We start from the raw sequence: 21616 nt of genomic DNA, 5'->3' as shown, positions 1-21616 counted from the left end.
AGGGAGACACAGAATCTGAAGCAGGCTCCAGGCTCTGAGCTGCCACACAGAGCCCAAAGCAGGTCTCAGACTTGTGAACTGAAAGATCATGACCTGAGCTGAAGTCACATGATTAATCAACTGAGTCACCCAGGCAACCCACAAGTTTTTTTTTTCCCTGTAAAATGAAGAGGTATGACTAAAAAAGGAACTTCTTAGTTATTGGAAACTCATTTCTTTGTTTAAAAGTATTTGTTTGTTTGTTTGTTTAAGTAATTTCTACACCTAACATGGGGCTTGAACTCAGAACCCCGAGATTAAGAGTCACATGCTCTTTGGACTGAGGCAGCCAGGTGCCCCCTAATTGTTCTTTTTATTCCTAACTTTTATCTATTTTTGCTTTTCTATTTCATTCATTCACTGACTCATTCATCATTCCTTCATTCCATCGACATGTTCCAGGCACTATGTGGTACACTGGGAACACAAACATAAGATATGGTAAACCCTCCCTCACAGGCTTGGAGTATGGATAGGTAAATTCAATATAGTATCACAGTGGAGGCATTTACAAAGTGCTATGGGAATCCAGTGGAGAGAATGTGGGGTGGAATGAGGATGAGGATGGGGAGCAGAAGACATGACAAGGAGCTGACATTTACAAGGATTCCCAACAATTCAGTAGGAGTTTGCTAAAACAAGTGCACATGGGAATTCCAGGTCAACTTTTTATGGTGAAGCTGTGCTTGTACTGCCTCTAAGATTGATTTAGCTAATTTGGCTATTTGGATAGGCATCTTTTCCATGTTTCTCACTTCATGTTTTCTTCCCCAAGAAACTATACCCTCTCAAAGAGGACTGTCTTCCCAGATACAGTTGTATTTTATAAGTCTTTATCTCTTTAAAAGTCTAATATTCTAGCATGAATCTAAAAGATTGTGTTAGGGGGGCACCTGGGTGGCTCAGTTGGTTGAGCGTCTGACTCTTGATTTCAGCTCAGGTCATGATATCATAGTTGTGGGATTGAGCCCTTCATGACAGTGTGGAACCTGCTTGGGACTCTCTCTGCCCTTCCCCTCCCCTTCCCCCAGCCAAATAAATAAGAATTAAAAAGAGAGAGACAGAGAGAGATTGTGTTAGAGTATTATGAAATGTTATTGTGTCAAAACTCTGGAACTAGATGTGACCAAGAAAGATTTTCAGGGTATGAATTAGAAAAAAAATTCAGTGGTTTTTGGAATCAAAATAAATCTTGATTCAGAATCTCTTTACCTGCAAAATGGGTCATCTCATAGAGTTGTTTTGAGAATTGAATGAGCTAATATATGTAAAAATAGACATAGCCAATTACTTAGTTGCATGATAAATGGTATGTGTTTGCTGATAGTGGTGATAGTACCTTATTATGGTGACATATTTTAGTGCTGAAGATAGCAACAGCTATAGTAAGAATAAAATACAGAGTTAAAAGTAATAGATTAGAGGGTTGCCTGGCTGGCTCAGTTGGTAGAACATTCAACTCTTGATCTCAGGGTCGTAATTCTGAGTCTCACACTGGGTGTAGAGATTACTTTAAAAAAAAGTATATGTACATTTCATCTCATATATATATATACATATATATAGATATATATAGAGAGAGAACACACTTGCACACAAGCAAGGGACAGAGGGGCAAAGGGAGAGGTAGAGAGAAAATCTTAAGCAGGCTCCACGCCCAGTGTGGAGCCCAATGTGAGGCTCAATCTGATGTCCGTGAGATCATGACCTGAGCCGAAATCAGGAGTTGGATGCTTAACTGATGAAGCTACCCAGGCACCCCAAAAATAAAATCTTGAGAAGAAGGTACTAGATTAGATGGTACCAGGTGATGATTTCTAACTCTGACAACCATTGTGCCTTATTATAGAGTAGAGATCAATTTCTTGATGATCCAGTTTAAAGTTCTGTTGGTCATACATCTTGATTCATTTATTCTTACATTTTTTAAGTTTATTTATTAAAAAAATTTTTTTAAAATGTTTTATTTATTTCGAGAGAGAGAGAGAGAGAGAAAGAGAGTGTGAGCAGGGGAGGGTCAGAGAGAGAGAGACACACACACAGAATCCAAAACAGGCTCCAGGCTCTGAGCTGTCAGCACAGAGCCCAATGTGGAGCTCGAACCCACCAACTGTGAGATCGTAACCTGAGCTGAAGCCAGACGCTTAGCCAATTGAGCCATCTAGGCGCCCCACAGTTTTTAAGTTTATTAATTTTTTTTTTCAGTAATCACTACACCAGATGTGAGGCTTGAACTCACAACCTCAAGATCAAAAGTTGCATGGTCTTCTGACTGAGTGAGCCAGTTGCTGCTGTTTGCCGTACATCTAATATCAGGACAAATGAATAGTAATTATATCTATGAAACTTTATGTAATTTTCAAAAATGTTTATTTATTTTGAGGGAAAGAGAGAGTGCATGCGTGCGAGCAGGGGAGAGGCAGAGAGAGAGAGGGAGAGAGAGAATCCTGACATGGGGCTTGAACTCAAGAACCATGAGATTGTAACCTGCATGGAAATCAAGAGTCGGATGCTTAACTGACTGAGTTACTCAGAGGCTCCACTTTATGTAATTTTTATAGTTAAAAATGTTAAAGGAAATCATGTGGGAAGAAACTCCATTTCTAAACATCTCTCTCTACACAGTCCAGGGGAGGAATTCATCAGGGCCAGTCTGGTATTGGAGAGAAAAGAAAAGTTTGGGTTACATAAGAAGTGGGTACCTCCTGAGGTGCTTAGGAAAGAGATGTACATTTGAAAGTGAGAAAGTTCACATTAAGAACTCAGAGGGAGGCACCTGGCTGGCTCAGTTTGTAAAGCTAGACCATGTAACTCTTGATATTGGGGTTATTTAAGCTCCCTGTTGGATGTAGAGATTACTTACAAATAAAATATTTAAAAAGATAAGTAGCCAGGGATCACAGGGCTATGTCTTTACTATGTAAATAGTAAATCCTGGAGAAAACAAATAATGAAAAAAAGGAAAATACAGTTTTTTAAGGTATCCGTGGGAGGAACTCACCTATGACACTGAAGGGGGTGCAGCTCTAAACCCTAGTCCTCAATCTACCAGACTATGAACATATGAGCCTCAACTATAGACAAATATACAAGAAAAAAATATTTAGAAGAAATATACCAAATGTAGCAATCCTTTCTTTAATTGGTAAGATTATGGGTGATTAATATCCTTTTTAAATTCTTTGTCATCATTTCCACATTCTACAATAAGTATATATTATTTTTATTAAAAATTTTCAATTAAAAATGTTTAACAAGTCTGTATTTAAACTCTATCACTTATCTGGCAGAAGCTATTGTGTTAATGGTATCTATTATTTCATAAGCACTCACTTATATGCCCAGGGACTCTGCAAGCAGCTTTATAAGTATTTGTCATTTAATCCTCACAATAAGCCCATGAAGAATATACTGTTTTTCCCATTTAGAAATGAAGACACTAAAGTACGGAGATCAAGTTATTTATTTTAGGTCATGTAGCTAACAGGTAGCAATGCCAGAATCTGAATCCAGGAAGACTCCAGAGATTCTTATGTATACTTCTATAATGTACAGTGCTTTAGTCTATACACACTGAGACAATTGCCAGCTCTCTACTTTGGGTCTGCTTTTAGATATGCCACATACAATATTTATTTGGTGGCTTCTAGCTTATTTTAACATTAAAAGCCTTCAGATGCTCTGATAATATTTTTGTTTTTTCTTTGAATTCTTAGGAAAACAGGTATTTCATGAGGAAGATAAACTAGAGAACTGAATTCAAATATATACATAAAAGTTTGTTTCATTGCTGAACAATCAGAATCATGCTACAGAATTCTTTTTTTATGTCATTAGTGTAGCTTTTGCTTTTTAAAAATATTTTATTTCACTTATTTATTTTAAATTTATTTATTTACTTTTTAGTGCTCTCTACACCCAATGTGGGGCTCTAGCCCAAGATTAAGAGTCATATGCTCTATTGCTTAAGCCAGTTAGGCCCTCCTGTAGCTTTTGCTTTTTTTTTTTAATTTTTTTTTAATGTTTTATTTATTTCTAGGAGAGAGAGAGAGACAGTGAGAGCAGGGGAGGGTCAGAGAGAGAGGGAGTCACAGACTGAAACAGGCTCCAGGCTCTGAGCTGACAGCACAGAGCCCGACGCGGGGCTCGAACCCACGAACCGCGAGATCATGACCTAAGCGAAAGTCAGACGCTTAACCGACTAAGCCACCCAGGCACCCCAGCTTTTGCTTTTTAAGCAACTATATCCTAGAGCTAAGTTTCTAGCTCCTTGACTGACTGTTTTTAGGAATACCATTAAACTTTGGATTGGAGTAACTTGTTCTATGAGTGTTCCACAAAATGAGCAAATACTTTTAATAAATTTTAACTTGATAAATGAGTGATGTCTTGCAATATGAGTAGTATGTGATGCCAAATGTCACATGATCACAATGAGCCAATGTTTCTGGAAATTCACTTTGTATACAAGTGCTTTGGATTACAAGCGTGTTTCCAGAATGAAACTATGCTCACAAACCAAAGTTTTACTGTAATTGCAAAGGAGCAGAAAATTTGAACATTTTTCTTCAATTAGTGCAACCAGTGTAGGGAAGATGCTTATTGGAAAGTTGAGCAAAAGTAGTAATGTAGATCAGGAGTATAATTTTTGTTTTTGTTTTTAAGTAAGCTCTATGCCCAAACTGAGGCTTTAACATACTACCTGGGGAACAAGAATCACATACTCTACTAGCCAGCCAGGTGCCCCATGAGTGTAGTTTTGGTATAGAATGTTCTTTTGTAATAGCAAAAAGTTTTCATACCCAAAACCATAAAGTACCTAGGAATAAATCTAATCAAAGAGGTAGAAAATAAATACACTGAAAACTATAGAAAGCTTATGAAAGAAATTGGAGAAGACACACACACACACACACACACACAAAATAGAAAAACATTCCATGCTTCTGGATTGGAAGAATATTGTTAAAATGTAGATACTACCCAAAGCAATCTACATATTCAGTGCAATCCCTATCAAAATAACAGCAACATTCTTCACAGAGCTAGAGCAAACAATCCTAAAATTTGTATGGAACCACAAAAGATCTGAATAGCCAAAGAAATCCTGAAAAAGAAGACCAAAGCTGGAGGCATCGCAATTCTGGACTTCAAGCTGTATTACAAAGCTGTAATCATTAAGACAGTATGGTACTGGCACAAAAACAGACGCATAGATCAATGGGACAGACTAGAGAACCTGGAAATGGACCCACAAACATATGGCCAACTAATCTTCAACAAAGCAGGAAAGATTATCCAAAGGAAAAAATACAGCCTCTTCAGCAAATGGTGTTGGGGAGATTGGACAGCGATATGCAGATGAATGAAACTGGACCACTTTCTTACACCATACACAAAAATAAACTCAAAATGGATGAAAGACTTAAACGTAAGACAGGAAGCCATCAAAATCCTAGAGGAGAAAACAGGCAACAACCTCCTTGACCTTGGCTACACCAACTTCTTACTTGACATGTCTCCAGAGGCAAGGCAAAAGCAAAAATGAACTACTGGGACCTCATCAAGATAAAAAGCTTCTGCACAGCAAAGGAAACAGTCTTAGCAAAACTAAGAGGCAATTGATGGAATGGGAGAAGATATGAGAAGATATTTGCAAATGACATATCAGATAATGGGTTAGTATCCAAAATCTATAAAGAACTTATCAAACTCATCATCCAAAAAACAAATAATCTAGTCAAGAAATGGGCAAAAGACACGAATAGACACTTTTCCAAAGAAGACATGCAGATGGCTAACAGATATCTGAAAAAATGCTCAATGTCACACACCAGGGAAATACAAATCAAAACCACAATGAGACATCATCTCACACCTGTCAGAATGGCTAAAATTAACGACTCAGGCAACAACAGATGTTGGAAAAGATGTGGAGAAAGGGGAGCCCTTTTGCACTGCTGGTGGGAATGCAAACTGGTGCACCCACTCTGGAAAACAGTATGGAGGTTAGTAAAAAAATTAAAAATAGAACTACCCCACAACCCAGCAATTGCACTACTAGGTATCCAAAGGATACAGGAGTGCTGATTTGAAGGGGCACATGTACCCCAGTGTTTACAGCAGCACTATCGACAATAGCCAAAGTATGGAAAGAGCCCAAATGTTCATCAACTGATGAACGGATAAAGAAGATATGGTATGTATATACAATGGTTATTACTTGGTGATAATGAAATCTTGCCATTTGCAACAACATGGGTAGAACTAGAGTGTATTATGCTAAGTGAAATAGGTCAGAGAAGCACAAATATCATATGATTTCACTCATGTGGAATTTAAGATACAAAAGAGATGGACATAAGGGAAGGAAAGCAAAAATAATGTAAAAACAGAGAGGGAGACAAATCATAAGAGACTCATAAGTATAGGGAACAAACTAAGGATTGCTAGTGGGGTGTTAGGTTGGGGGATGGGCTAAATGGGCAAGGGGCATTAAGCAGGACACTTGTTGGGATGAGCACTGGGTGTTATATATAGTCAGTGAATTACTAAATTCTATTCCTGAAATCATTGTTACACTGTATGTTAACTAACTTAGATTTAAATTTTAAAAAAGGATCTTAAATAAAATGCAAACAATTTGAATTCAACAATCATGCAAAAAAAAAAAAAAGAATTGACTTTTCAAATATATCTTAAAAGTACAAAATCAAAGTTAAAAAAAAGTTTCAAATTTGGAAGAGACCTAACAAAGTCCAGCCCTGTGGCTGAGATCTGGACATCCTTGAGTGCCTTCCTCATTTTTCTCCCATCATCTTCCCTTGTGCTACGATTCTAGTAACAAAGGACTTACAGTTTCCAGAAGTGGCCCTTCTGTTTTAGTACTACTGTTGGTAACTTTTCCTGATGTTGAATAGAAACAAGTCTTCTGGTAGCTTTTTATTTGTCCTACAAATGATTGAAAGAACAATTTTAATAGAAGTGAAACAAATTTTAGTCTTTTTATTATGTGTGATGGCAGAAGTGAACCCTCAATATGCTCTATATCGTTATGGATTTATCAATTAGTGTTCTTCATGCAATACTTTTGTTTCTCAAAGTTCTTTCTGTATAGTACATTGTATTTTGGCTTACCCTGTCATCCAAGAGGAGGCTGGGATAACTCAAGTACCTCCTTACCTAATCTTTATAAGGTAGATCTTATTATTTCCATTTTACAGATAAGGAAACTTCAATAATTTCAAAATCACCCAACTAGAAAACAGCCATATTGGCATTTAGATCTTAGAGTTTCCAAGGGATTAATGTCTGAACTTTGAATCCTTGTACTTTACACTGTAATATGCTGAAGATCAGATCAAATGGAATCTCTGTGGTTGCAGGGTAAGAGACCTGAGAAGGTTACAAAACTTGTTTTGGAGTCGGAATCGGTCTTGTGTTTTGTTTCTACTGGATGTTATTGGCTTGAAAATATAAATTTGGCTAGTTTTTTACTAAATGCTTGTAGACAGAGGTGCCAGTTTGATCCTTTGATTTAGAAAGAACCTGTTTAGTATCTTTAGTTCTATATGGATGGCAGACTGCTTCAAAATTGCACTATGTTTCTATTTTGAAATTATTCCACTCTAGGATTCCAGTTTGACTGCTTTTAAGACATAGTATAAAACTCTCCATAAGCCTGATTAATTCTGATGAAGTCCAGTGCTGAGACAAGTGAATATAGTCATTTCCCCAGAGGACTGGGGAGAGTATTTTGGTACAAGGATACCTAGCACCATCTTCAAATGGACAAGAATTTTGCTAATAAGTTAATAAGTCAAATTTAACTGATAGATGGGAAAGGTCAGGAGTAACTGTCAAAAACAAAAGCCTTTATTTTCCAAAATATCCTAAACTCCAAACTCCCCAGGGATAGTTTAAGTATAAAGCACAAATCTTCCATCCCTAATGGTACAGAAATATATCACAGTTCTCTGAATTCTCTTTTCTTTCAGGCTCACCTGCCCACACTTCAGAACTTTCTGAATTCTCAGACTTTATACTGATGGCTGACTCCATCTCCACTCATCCATAGCTTTCCATTTTGATCAGTTTAAATCCCTATGAGGCAATTGCTTTCAGAAGGTTAGGTATTATGAGCTCACACAGGGCTGTGGGGGAGGGGTGAGCTGATCTGTGGGGACTCCCCTATCTACGTAGCTGGTCACTCCACTTCAAACAAATCTGCATCACACTGAGGGTTTCCACCCCTTTTTTTTAAGTCAATGATCCCCGTTTGTCTCTAGTGCCTGGGGTTTCGAGTCCTGGGGAGCCATTCTCTTGTTATCTTCCTTTTGTTTTTAGGCCGCGTTCGCCTTAGCTATAATTATAATTTATTCTGTACCTTTTAGTTTGGTGGGGAATGCTGAGGCTTTGCTAGTCTTTCAGTTGCTGCCATTCAGGTCCTTTCTAAAGAACAGAGGCTCCCTGATCTGTCTCTGGCTGCTGAGAAAATCTTTTAGTGTTGGAGGGGGTTTCTGAGCCCAAATTTCTCTTTCGATTTTCTTTGGTAAAAAAAAGCAGCTCTTCCCATGTTTCTGAGTCTCTCATCTCTTAAACTTTCTGAGGATCGTACTGTCCTCAGAAAAACAAAATTTTAGAGGTTCACAGACCTGAAAGTCAAAAATGTACCCTCTCAAAATTAGGATGGTCTAATATGAAGGAATAAGTGGTGAATGTGGCTTTTAGGAAGCAATAAACTGATTTCCTCTCAATTTTTTAGAATTTCCATAAACACTTTTAGCCTGTATTTGAAATTCTGGGAGCATTCTGCACTGTGGCATGGAAAGACATGATAATTCCCGAGTTGTTATCATATTTCCTTAGAACTTTACATTTGCACTTTATTTCATACCCTTGTTAGGGAAATGAAACTCTGAAATTCCCTGTCCATTGCATGTGGCAGTAAAGTGACCTCTAATGGACTTTTCTGGTAGTTTCCAGGAAATTCTGGAACAAAGATCTGGTAGAGAGACAGACCATTGAGGTTAGACCAACTATTCAGCTGACTGGTGCCCTGAAGTTCATTTGGATGCATGGTAAGCTTTAATACCAAAGCTGAGACAGGTGAGGGAGGTACTTTTGGTTGAAGCAAGGTTTATCACTGCTAAAAGGGACTGCAAGAGACCTTGAGTTCTCTGGAACTAATTAACATTTCTCTAGAGAAGGAAGGACTGAGGGTCAGATTATGAACAATGAGTCAGGATGAACCCATTGGATTGATTTTAGAAAAAAAAAGCTGCCTCTTTGAAATAATAAATATTAACAATGATATGAAGCCATGATAGACCTTTAGGCAAAGTGAGGGAGGAGGTATTCCACATTTTATGTTTTGTGTTTTTTTAAGGACACATGATCAGGCTATTACATTTAACAATCAACAGCATGGCTGTAAAAAAGAAAATGTACACTAAAACCTTTGTTGGAATACTTTATATTTTCTACAGAACAGAAACTAAAAGAATCTGTTTACACTTAGTTGCAGATACAGTCCTCGAGTTTTCTGCCCATGTATATGAGTATTGTCTAAAATATGTTTTCTTTGTAGCCACTAGGCCCTGCTACCACTGTGCTTGGCTGAGTTCACAAATCTGTTGTAACCTGTAACTTCCCTGTCATTTCTCTGGCTCTCTTCTCCTGCTAAGCTTTGTTTCCTGGTAGTAATTAAAACCTTCTGCCACTGCCATAGTTACTGCTGCTGCTGGAACTGCCACAGCCACCTTGGTTTCATGGTTTGGCAAAGTATTGGCCTCCACTGCCATAGTGGCCAGAGTTGCTGTCTCCAGAATGTCCTCCTTTCGTGGGTCCAGAATTTGAAAATTGATTGTTATAATTGCCCAAATCATTATAGTTTCCATTGCTTCCACAGTTGCTTCCATCATTACCAGATCCATTATAGCCATCTCCACTGCCACCATATCCACCACCACCTGGACTGCCACTAAAGCCACCAGCTCACCGAAGTGTCCTCCATGATCAAAGTTTTCATTCCCACCAAAACTACCTCCACAACCACCACTAAAGTTTCCAGAACCATTTCAACCTCTTTGTCTAGATGAAGCACTAGATAGGGCTTGCTTACTTGCTTAGATAGGACTTTCCTTACTGTGCAGTTGTGGCCATTCCCAGTATGGTATGTATATTTTTAAGTTTATTTATTTATTTTGAGAGAGAGAGCACACATGAGTGGGAGAGGAGGAGAGAGAGAGAAAGAGAGAGCGAGCGAGCAGGGGAGGGGCAGAGATAGAAGGAGAGAGAAAGAATCTCAAGCAGGCTCCACACTGTCAGTGCAGAGCCTGACACGTGGCTTGAACTCATAAACCACGAAATCATGACCTGAGCTGGAATCAAGATTTGGATGTTTAACCAACTGATCCACCCAGGCGCCCCAAAGTATAGTATTTTTGAATGACAGTCTTGTCTACGGAATCATAGTCATCAAATGTTACAAAAGCAAAGTCTCCCTTCTTGCCACTGCCTTGGTCAGTCATGATGTCAGTCACTTCAGTTTTCGCATACTATTCAAAATAATCTCTTAGGTGGTGGTCTTCATTGTCTTTTTTAATACCACCAACAAAAATCTTTTTTCACAATTAAATGGGCACCAGGTCTTTGAGAATTTTGTTTTGAGGCAGCCCTCTTTGATTCTACAGCTCTTCTGTCCACTTTGTGTGGCCTTGTATTTGTGGCTGCATCCACCACGGTGCCATATGTGACAAACCCAGAGCATCTGCAGTGCTTGGTGTTTGGATCTGTCATTACCACACAGTCCATAAGCATTCCCCATTGCTCAGAATAGCTCCTTAGACTCTCATTGGTTGTTTCAGAGCTCAAACCCCTGATAAAGAGCTTCTGCAGCTGTTCAGGCTCTTTGAGAGACTCTGACTTAGATATGATGATGGTGGGAGGGGAGACTTTAATGATGGTTACTTAGTGGCATCCAGGGGCAGAAAGCTTTATGTTCTGTTGTGTTGTGTTTTATTTATTTATTTTTAATGTTTATTTAATTTTGAGACAGAGAGAGTGTGAGCTGGGGAGGGGGAGAGAGAGAGAGAGGAGGACAGAGGATCTGAAGCTGGCTCTGTGCTGACAGCTGTGAGCCCGATGTGGGGCTTGAACTCATGAGCCATGAGATCATGACCTCAGCTGAAGTTGGATGCTCAACTGACTGAGCTACTCATGTGCCCCTGTTTTGTTTTGTTTTGTTTTGTTTTTAACGTTTATTATGTGGCAAGACAGAGAGAGGGAAAGAGAGAGAATCCCAAGCAGGCTCCAAGCAAGCTATCAGTGCAGAGCCTGATGCGAGACTCCATCTGACAAATCATGAGATCACGACCTGAGCTGAAACCAAGAGTCAGATGCTCAACTGACAGAGCCGCCCAGGTGCCCTTTTATGTTCTGTTTTGAGTGCTCGGACTTTTTTGTGGGAGGATGGAAAGGAAGTGAACATTTTAAGAGTTCTAAATTGGGGCTACATAGTCTCTTGGTCTCTTAGTCTTTGTCTCTCTGTTTCTGTTCTCCCACTCTTACCCTGTACCTTTTATTTTTTTTTAAATTTTTATTTATTATTTATTTCTAGGAGAGAGAGAGAGAGAGACAGCGTGAGCAGGGGAGGGTCAGACAGAGAGGGAGTCACAGACTCTGAAATAGGCTCCAGGCTCTGAGCTGGCAGTCAGCACAGAGCCCCATGCGGGGCTCGAACCCACGAACCGCGAGATCATGACCTAAGCGAAAGTCGGACGCTTAACCGACTAAGCCACCCAGGCGCCCCCTCACTCTGTACCTTTTATCTGGCCCTATGCAACAGCCAAAAAATGGGCAAATTCCATTTACAGTCATTGCCTAAGGCCTACCCTGGCTCCTTTACTGGCTCTAGATCATGCTTCCTTTCCACTGGACCTGCACTGATCTTGATTACCTGGCTTGCCACTTGGAAGTCTTCAAGAACACTTACTTAGACTTACCTCTCATTATGTACCCACTCTTGGATGTTTTCGGGAGGTTACCCTGCCCCAGCTTTCTTCATGAGGAGCCAGACTCTGGCAGCAGCTGGCCCACTCTTACACTGGGGGATAGCTGGTGTGGACATTTGGTTTGGGCCCTTTGTCTAATAATAATCCCTCCTGCCCTTGCTCTCCCTCTAACCTGGTACTTAGTTTTGTACCTGTGAGCCTATTTCTCAAGTCACTACACACTGGATTTGGTCCCATGTTGAATACCTAGGTCTCATCTAACCGTAGGACTAAGACTTCTAAGGACTTAGGCTTTTTGTAACTCTGTTTTGATGGAATTTATATCATGCCCTCAGGATAAGGTGATTATAGGTTAATAATCAGGATGTTTTCTCAGAGGAATAGAGAAACTTAATATTGAATGTTCTTTTGATTAGCCTTTAAAGATGCTGTTAAACCAAATTCTATCATCCATTTAAATTTAAATGCTTTTTTCTAATGTTTAACACAAGAACACAGAGGTGTATTTTTAACACATACAGAAAATTTGAAGAATCTAAATAATGAGGTAGAAAACCATAAGAGACTCTTTATGATAGAGAACAACTGAGGGCTGATGGAGGAAGTGGGTGGAGGATGGGCTGAATGGGTGATGGGTATTAAGGAGGATACTTGTGTTGAGCACTGGGTATATATATTTATGTATATATATGATGAATTACTAAATTCTCCTGAAAACAATATTATACTATATGTAACTAAGTAGAATTTAAATAAACATTTGAAGAAAAAAATACATAATGGATTAGAAAAACAGAAGTTATATATGAATTTCTCATTGTGCTAAATTATTATAAACACTTGACTGCTTGAGGCAGAATCACTATCTTATTTCTTGTCTTTCAAGCTTCAGCAAAAACCCACCAGAGAATCACGTTTATAGCTGTGACAATTAATGATCTTAGCAATAGGACTTAATGATTCTGTTTAGTAAATAAGAGCTCATATGGCACTTGTAACATGTATGGGCTATGAAGATGACCCCCAAGAGGAATTCAGAGGTTAGTGGGTATGCATGGTTTAATGAAAGATGGCACTTGACAAAATATTTCAAGTTCAGCTGGTGGTAGAAGAAAGCCATCTGAGAATTAAGTTCAACAGAAGTATAAAAACTGGGTTAGTTTAGACTTGCCATGATTGAGTGAATCTAAAGTATAGGATTCCATGTTCTAGCATGAAAGAAATTAAAAAAAATTTTTTTTAAACGTTGTTTATCTTTGAGACAGAGAGACAGAGCATGAGTAGGGAAGAGGTAGAGAGAGAGAGAGAATCTGAAGTAGGCTCCAGGCTCTGAGATGTCAGCACAGAGCCTGACACAGGGCTTGAACTCACGGATTGCAAGATCATGACCTGAGCCAAAGTTGGACATTTCATTGATTGAGCCACCCAGGTGCCCAAAGAAATTANTCTGGTTGACCTATCCATTGCTGTAAGTGGAGTATTAAAGTCCCTTGCTATTAGCATATTCTTATCTATGAGCTTTTTTCTGTTTATTATTAATTGTTTTAGATATTTNTTAGAAGGCTTTCTCAGTGTATTCTGCGTCCTTTTTCTCCCAATCTCTCAGGTTTTGTAAGATTTCCAATGGCTTCAGATCTTTTCCGTGTGATGTATGGGCGCGAGTGCAAGTACGGAGCTCCTTCCTTCTCTGCCATCTTGCCCCCTCTCTCCAAGAAATTATTTTTCAAGTAGTAAGTAAATTTATATAGAAAGTGAAATGAGACTATTCTTTTGAGTGGCAAGATGATTTCTAATTTTCTATGAAAAATAAAGAAAAGGGGCACCTATGGGGCGCCTGGGTGGCTCAGTTGGTTGAGCTTCTGACTTTGGCTCAGGTCATGATCTCACAGTTTGTGGGTTCGAGCCCCATGTTGGGCTCTGTGCTGACAACTCAGAACCTGGAGCCTGTTTCGGATTCTGTGTCTCCCTCTCTCTCTTGCCCCTCCCGCACTCATGCTGTGTTTCTCTCTGTCTCAAATAATAATAAACATTAAGAAAATTAAAAGAAAAAAAAGAAAAGGGGCACCTGGCTGGCTCAGTCAGTGGTGCATGTGACTCTTGATCTTGGGGTTGTGAGTTTAAGCCCCACATTGGGAATAGAACTTACATTAAAAAAAAAAAAAGAAAAGAAAAATGAAGAAAAGATCTTAAGAGTGGAAAAGCAATATTTACCTCCTTATATTGAAGGATTGAAACACTTTTTTACTTTTCCTATGGAAGCATTTACATTAGTGCATTTTGCCATAAGGGGGTGCTCTGGGATAATACTTTTCAGCAAACAGCTGTCTTTTCTGCTCAGCTACCTGCAATAAAAAGCAGACATTTAGATTTGTTAATTCTATTTTGCATCTAGATTCACTGACCCTCAAAAGGTGTCAATTTAAGTTAAAAACATGAAAAGAATGTTGAAAACTGTTTAAAATGTAAACAGCCAGTGCCTGGCTCCAAAGGAAAAGACAGGCATTGGAAGATGTATTTTTTTTGTAGACCCTTGTTACCTTTTTTAAAGGGATTTGATTTACAGTAAACCAAAGCTGCACCTGAATTTTCCTGGGTTGGAAAATAAAAACTACATCTCAGGGATTAGCATTTGCTGTTTTCCTTTAGTTCTTTTTTGCAATGCTACTTTCACTATGTCTTTGGCCAATGCTGTGGGGATGTATTATAGTTGAAATTGCTGTCTTCCAAAGTTGTGTCAGTAATTAGCTTATTCTTAAGGTAGGGGGTTAGGAACTAAGAATTCCACAATAGTTTCACTGCCAACCCTGCCACATTTATTGATCAATTCTTAGGTTCTATTCTTGCCTCCCTAAGTTTGGTAAGGTGGGTGTTGAGGCAGTGGGGTGGAAACTCCATTCTGTTTTCGTAGATTAGAAGGGAGAATCAGAGGCAATCATAATAGCTCTTTCAAATACAGAATGCTGTGTAGGGCAACTAAGTAGTCAAGCTCACCAACAGGACATTTGGAGAAATGGCTACAACATCTGGTGGCCAGAATAGAGGGTCCTCACTGTTTTGGTCCACATAACTCATAGGGTTCAACTGCAGATGTCTGTTGATGTTGGCTCCTTCTTGCCTGCGTGGTAAATGGCCATGGCATATGGCAGAAGGATAGAGAGAAATGTTACATCTTTGATTATGAAAGATTACATAGTCCTTAAAGTCATCTCCTTAGGCAAAAACAGGAGAGGCCTTTTTAGTCATGTTTATGACCATTTAACTCTCTACTATGCAAAAGGGAAATTTAGGTGAGGATTTATATGGTATATAAATTGGGAGATTTTTTAAAAAAGTTTATTTATTTATTTTGAGAGAGAGAAAGAGTGAGTGGAGAGGGACGGAGGGAGGTGAGAGAGAGAGAAGGAGAGAGAAAATCCCAAACAGGCTCCACATTGTGGAGTGTGGAGTAGGATGCAGGGCTCGAACTCACCAACTGTGAAATCATGACCCGAGCTAAAACCAAGAAGGAACTTGAGGCCTAACTGACTGAGCCACCCAGGTACCCCTTAATTTGGGAGATTTTATTTGANTTTAGTGCACTCTTTATGTACTGCATTAAGAAAAAAAAAAAGAAAGAAAGAAAATATATTAATATCAACATCTATATTTTTATTCATTTATTTTTAAATATATCTATCTTTTAAAAGTACATTCTCTCCTGGGGTGCCTGGGTGGCTTAGTCGGTTAAGCGTCCGACTTTCGCTTAGGTCATGATCTCACGGTTCGTGGGTTCGAGCCCCGCGTCGGGCTCTGTGCTGACTGCCAGCTCAGAGCCTGGAGCCTGTTTCAGTCTGTGACTCCCTCTCTCTCTGACCCTCCCCTGCTCACGCTGTGTCTCTCTCTCTCTCTCTCCTAGAAATAAATAAAAATATTTTTAAAAAAATACATTCTCCTTAAATGTGTTTTAAGTTCTGCTTTCCAAATTGATTGTCTTTATGGCTTTTCTTTCTGGAGTTGATGCAGAGGAAAGAGGAAAGTGAAGACTTCTGAGTAAAGGAAAATGTACATAAGTTTCCCCTCCACTTATTATGATATTTAAAATTATATTTTTCTTGTTCGTTTCTAATCATAGAAAAAATAGCCCAGTGTTTTCTTAGACTCTTGATTATAATAGAACAGCCTAAGGAAAAGATTTTCTTTAAGAGTCTAATATTAGACACCATCAGAGATTATCAAATGGCCAAGAACTAAAACAGAAAGAAAATGTTCTCTAAGATTTGTTCTTGGTTTTTTTTTTTTTTTTTTTTTTCGTGGTTTTCCTTCCTTTTACTTTAAAAGTTTTAAGATTTAAAGTAAGCTGTAAACTCCATATGGCTGATAGTTGTCTCATACATTTTGTGAGCTGGCAAGCATCTGAAGGGGGATGTGCAGTCACTAGACTGGCTTCTGACCTGCACACACATTTTTTTTTTCATTAATCCTTTGCACAGAACAGATGCTCTGGGTGCAGTTTTAGGCCAGAAGAATGTCCAAAATATGTGGGTGTGAATTTGGCCAAAGGGTTAGTTGAATGTGGAGCACAGATACCAGCCTGGAAACAGGTCACATTTTAATGAAAAATGCACATTCAGCATGGCATTGTGTTTTTCAAAGAGGTGGTTCCCAGCCATGGAGAACACAAGGGAGAAATAGGCATTCATGTGGAACTGCTTTAAAACAGAATTCTTGTGTATCCTGGCTGGTGGGGCAGGGCTCAGTAGTACCCCTTGGGAAATGAGATAATGGAATTTTGCTAGGCATAATTGAGTGTTTTGGAGCATCAGTTGTAATTCTTCAAAAAGAAAAAGAAACTTCTATAATTGAATAAAGGAAAGGCTTCATAATTATAAGTGGCTATGCTAGAAAAAATCTTTCTGAGAGAGGCAAAGGTGTTGTCCCATTCACATGCTGAGAATGTGACTAAGCAGAGAAACAGAATTTTCCTTACTTCACTAAAAGAAAAGAATTGTGAAGAAAAAAAGTGACCAAAAAAATCCCTACATACTAAAGAGTGAAATACAGAAATTACTTAGATACATGTTTTACTAGAGGTGATTTCTTCCTTTCTCAAGAAATGTGTGTGTGTGTGTGTGTGTGTGTGAATTTTAAACCATTTGAAGTGATCTGTAAGTACATAGGCAACATAATTGAGATTGTTTTTAAGAGTGAGAGAAATATAGAAATATTGGACTCAATCACTTTAAAAAATTTTTTAAAATATTTAATTATTTTTGGTAGAGAGAACACAAGCAGGAGAGAAGAGAGAGAAGGAGAACAGAATCTGAAGCAGGCTTCAGGCTCTGAGCTGTCAGCACAGAGCCTGATGAGGGGCTTGAACCCACGGACTGTGAGATCATGACCTGAGCTGAAATCAGATGCTTAACCAACTGAGCCACCCAGGCACCCCTCAATCACCTTTAAAATAGGAACAAAATGCTATTTGGTAGTGTTAACAAATAGACATTTAATTTTATGTCATTATTATGATTAGTTGTGGATGGCATACAAAAGCAGCAGTGAAAAGTGGCTTCTCAAAAAGCAAATACGTTAATGAAGATATTGTATGTGAAGTAAAGAAGGTGATGGTTTATTCAACTTTCTGCTGGTCAGTTAGGGTGATGAGGGGATATGAAATTAGGACATCAAGAAGAATGAAAGACTCTTAGTGTTATTTAGTCGAAAGAAGGCAAAACTAGAAAAGTCAAGTGGAGAAAGAAGGTTGCTTCTGGATGGACCCTCCAAGTCGAATTTTGTTCAGTAAATGGAAAAAACAGGAGTCAGTCAGATTCAATATTGAGTTCTTCAAATTAGTTGACCATTGGGCAGTAATGTTGTAGGGAAAATTCAAGTATGAAAGTGCCATGACAATAGGATAGAATCTATGAGATTGAGACATGGCCTCAATTCTGCCATGAGGCAGAATCTCAAATCTCAAAACAATTTATTTACAAAGATAGTGAAAATAAACAAAGAGTTAAATGTGCCCATAATCTTTAGGTATAAAATAAGCATTATAAAATATTTTACTTATTAAGTGTTTGTTGAGTTGAATTAGTTAAATATTTCCTCTTGTATATGTGAGCAGTGTTATTTCTTATGTGCTGTACAAGTGGTTGAAGACTAGTTAGCAGTATAACTAAATAGTAATGCTGCCAGTCTCCTTCAGACAAATAATTAAAAAAAATTTTTTTTTAATGTTTTATTTATTTCTGAGAGAGAGAGAGAGAGCATGAGCAGGGGAGGGTCAGAGAAAGAGGAAGACACAGATTCTGAAATAGGCTCCAGGCCCTGAGCTGACTGTCAGCACAGAACCCGACACGGGGCTCGAACCCACGAACCGTGAGATCATGACCTGAGCTGAAGTCGGATGCCTAACCAACTGAGCCACCCAGGTGCCCCTTCAGACAAATAATTTTATTACAAGTGTTCAGATGAATTAGGTAAGTAGTAGATCTCAACAAATATGTGGCCATTCAGGGCTTTTTGTTTGATGAAACTGGGATTTGAAAGGATTTTGCTTTTGAGGAACGGTATAATGTGATGGTTCAGAGCATAGCATTTAGGGTGGATAGCTTTGAATTGGGATTCCAGCTCTAGCAGCATAGTGTTAACAGTCACTCTGAGCCTCAATTTTTCTCTGAGAAATGGGCATAACTTCTACTCATAGTTGTGTAAGAGTGCACATAAAAATGCTGAATGAATTATAGCTGTTACTACTAACCTTGTGGGGAAAAAAAGAATTAGTTAAATGTTATAAGCCTAGGAATATTTTTTATCCATTGTTCTATTTTCAATATAGTTAAGCCTATTTTTTATACTGTAAGTTAGGCAAGTTATATCTCTGCTTAATTTTTTTTAATCTTTATTTTTTAAAAAAATTTTTAAATTTAGTTCTGAGAGTGAGAGAGACACAGCGTGAGCAAGGGAGGGTCAGAGAGAGAGGGAGACACAGGATCCGAAACAGGCTTCAGGCTCTGAACAAGAGTTCAGCACAGAGCCCGATGCAGGGCTCGAACCCACAAACCGTGAGGTCATGACCTGAGCCGAAGTCAGACACTTAACTGACTGAGCCACCCAATTAGGTGCCCCTAATCTTTATTTTTGAGAGACAGAGAGAGAGAGAGAGAGAGAGAGAGAGAGAGAGAGAGAATGAACAGGGGCGGGGCAGAGAGAGAGGGCGACACAGAATCTGAAGCAGGCTCTGAGATGTCAACACAGAGCCTAACGCGGGTCTCGAACTCATGGACCGCAAGATCATGATCTGAGCTGAAGTTGGATACTTAACCGACTGGGGCATCCAGGAGCCCCTAGATCCCCGTTTTAGATAGAAACCCATTTGCACATATTTAGGCTCATATTATTACAACTAACAATTTAAAGCAATCAACTCTTTTGAGTTTCAGCAACTATTGGAATAAATCGAGCCCTTTCTTGTTGCTTTCTCTATGAGCTGAAAGCAATTGAGTTAAGGGCTAGATTTCCTACACCTACATTAGAAGAAAAGAAAAAAACAACTCAGAAGGAATTTCTTCTTGTTCTGGAATATTGGTGCTGGAACAATTTGGTATCTATATGAAATAAAAAGAAATTGAGTTCTACCTTATAACATAGACAAAAATCAATACCGGTAGGTTCATGACTTATGTATGAAAGTTAAAACTATAAAGCCATTAGGAGATAATATAGAAGAATACCTCAAGGGTAGTAAATGATTTATTAAACAAGTCACAAAAGGCATTAAACATAAAGGGAAAGTTGACTACACCCAAACTGTCAAGACAGCCCCAGCAACCTCTTCAGATGTGCTTTCTACACCCAGCTCTCAGGTGACCTCAGGAGAAAGGCTCTCAGCCCTGCCCTGCAGCTGTATCATGAAGAGAGTGACCTGGGGCCTTCTCTTCACACTGGCAGGGCTGCCTGCCTTGGAAGCCAAAGACCTGGTTGGTAAAGATAGTCCCTTCTACTATGACAGGGAAAGTCTGCAACTGGGTGGGATGACTTTTGGAGGGCTCCTGTGCATTGCTGGAATCTCAATAGCCCTGAGTGGAAAATGCAAATACAAGTACAATCAGCAGCACGACCCCTTGCCTGAGAAAGCCACCCCACTCATTACTCCAGGCTCTGTCTGTACTTGCTGAGCACAGGACCAGTTTCGTGGCATGCTTGGTACCAGCTCCAATGCAGTTCCCTCCCCAAATGGGGGCTTTACCTTCATGATGGCCTTTCTTTCCAAGAGTAAAGGCCCTCTTCTGATCAGGAGGCTAGCCTAAAATATTTTTTTAATTGCCAAACGATAATATAAAAAGACAGAAAAGGCACAGAACAGAAGATTTTTGCAACCATAACCTCAATCAAGTACATACTAGTATCCAGAATAAAGAACTTCTTTTTTTTAATTTATTTTTTAAAATTTATATCCAAGTTAGTTAGCATATAGTACAGCAATGATTTCAGGAGTAGATTCCTTAATGCCTCTTCCCCATTTAGGCCATCCCTCCCCTCTCATAACCCCTCCAGTAATCCTCTGTTTGTTCTCCATATTTAAGAGTCCCTTATGTTTTGTTCCCCTCCCTGTTCTTACATTATTTTTGCTTCTCTTCCCTTATGTTCATCTGTTCTGTGTTTTAAAGTACTCATATGAGTGAAGTCATATGATATTTGTCTTTCTCTGACTGACTAATTTTGTTTAACATAATACCCTCTAGTTCCATCCATGTAGTTGCAAATGGCAAGATTTCATTTTTTTTTTTTTTTGATTGCTGAGTAATACTCCATTGTATATATACACCACATCTTTATCCATTCATCCATCGATGGACATTTGGGCTCTTTCCATACTTTGGCTATTGTTGCAGAATAAAGAACTTCTTAAAAAACAAAAAAGACAACCCTATAGAAAAAAGGGCAAGACAAGTGAAAGGCATTTCACCATTTCATAATATGGGATATGTAAATGGTTGATAAAATATATGAAAAAAGATTTCAACATCCTTCCTAATCAGGGTTATGTAGATTAGTGGTGTATCTTTTTTTACCTAGCAGATTTTTGAAAATTAGAAAAATTTAGCATTGGTCAGGATAAGAAGCAACAGGAGCTCTCATATGCTTTAGTAGCAGTGTAAGTTGGCACACCACTTTGGAAACTAGTTTGCATTACCAAATAAACTTGAGACATTCACATCTTATGACATAACAGTTCTACTCCTAGGAATATACTGTGTGCTTAGGTTTACCAGAGTTCATGTTTAACAGTGCTTATAATAACAGCATTGTTCATAATCCCCAAATGTAAACATTACAAATATCCATTAACTGTACAAGGTAGGAATAAATTAAAGTATACTTATAAGATGGAAAATTATGCAGAAATGCAAATGAACAAAGTACAGCTACCAGCAACAATATGGAGCAAAAGAGAGTACATCCAGTATGATTCCATTTCTATAAAGTACAAAAATAGGCAAAACTAAATTCTTTTATTTTAAGGATACGCATATGGGTGGTAAAACTAAAGGAAAGCAAAGACATGATCAGGATAAAAGTTA

At 38.6% G+C, this 21616-nt stretch overlaps 1 protein-coding gene, 1 non-coding gene and 2 pseudogenes across 3 annotated transcripts in view; 2 read left to right on the top strand and 2 right to left on the bottom strand.

Annotated features, from left to right (window-relative positions):
- The window catches only part of USP44 (ubiquitin specific peptidase 44), a 56487-nt gene extending 49530 nt beyond the window's left edge, over nucleotides 1–6957 (bottom strand). For both annotated transcript variants that reach the window (XM_077772287.1, XM_077772285.1), the window contains exon 1: nucleotides 6896–6957. The gene's annotated coding sequence lies outside the window, so the exon portion shown is untranslated. The remainder of the gene's footprint in view (nucleotides 1–6895) is intronic.
- A 2787-nt stretch (nucleotides 6958–9744) lies between these two features.
- LOC144238391 (heterogeneous nuclear ribonucleoprotein A1-like) lies at nucleotides 9745–12051 on the bottom strand (annotated as a pseudogene).
- A 6066-nt stretch (nucleotides 12052–18117) lies between these two features.
- LOC144238492 (small nucleolar RNA SNORA19) lies at nucleotides 18118–18243 on the top strand. The gene has a single exon (XR_013337143.1). It is a non-coding gene; the product is annotated as a small nucleolar RNA SNORA19 (small nucleolar RNA).
- A 1699-nt stretch (nucleotides 18244–19942) lies between these two features.
- LOC144238472 (FXYD domain-containing ion transport regulator 4 pseudogene) lies at nucleotides 19943–20209 on the top strand (annotated as a pseudogene).
- Nucleotides 20210–21616: the final 1407 nt, after the last annotated feature.

Source organism: Crocuta crocuta, unplaced genomic scaffold (assembly GCF_008692635.1).
Source record: "Crocuta crocuta isolate KB4526 unplaced genomic scaffold, BGI_CrCroc_1.0 scaffold216, whole genome shotgun sequence".
NCBI lineage: Eukaryota > Metazoa > Chordata > Mammalia > Carnivora > Hyaenidae > Crocuta > Crocuta crocuta.
This window is presented reverse-complemented; position numbering and strand designations above follow the sequence as displayed.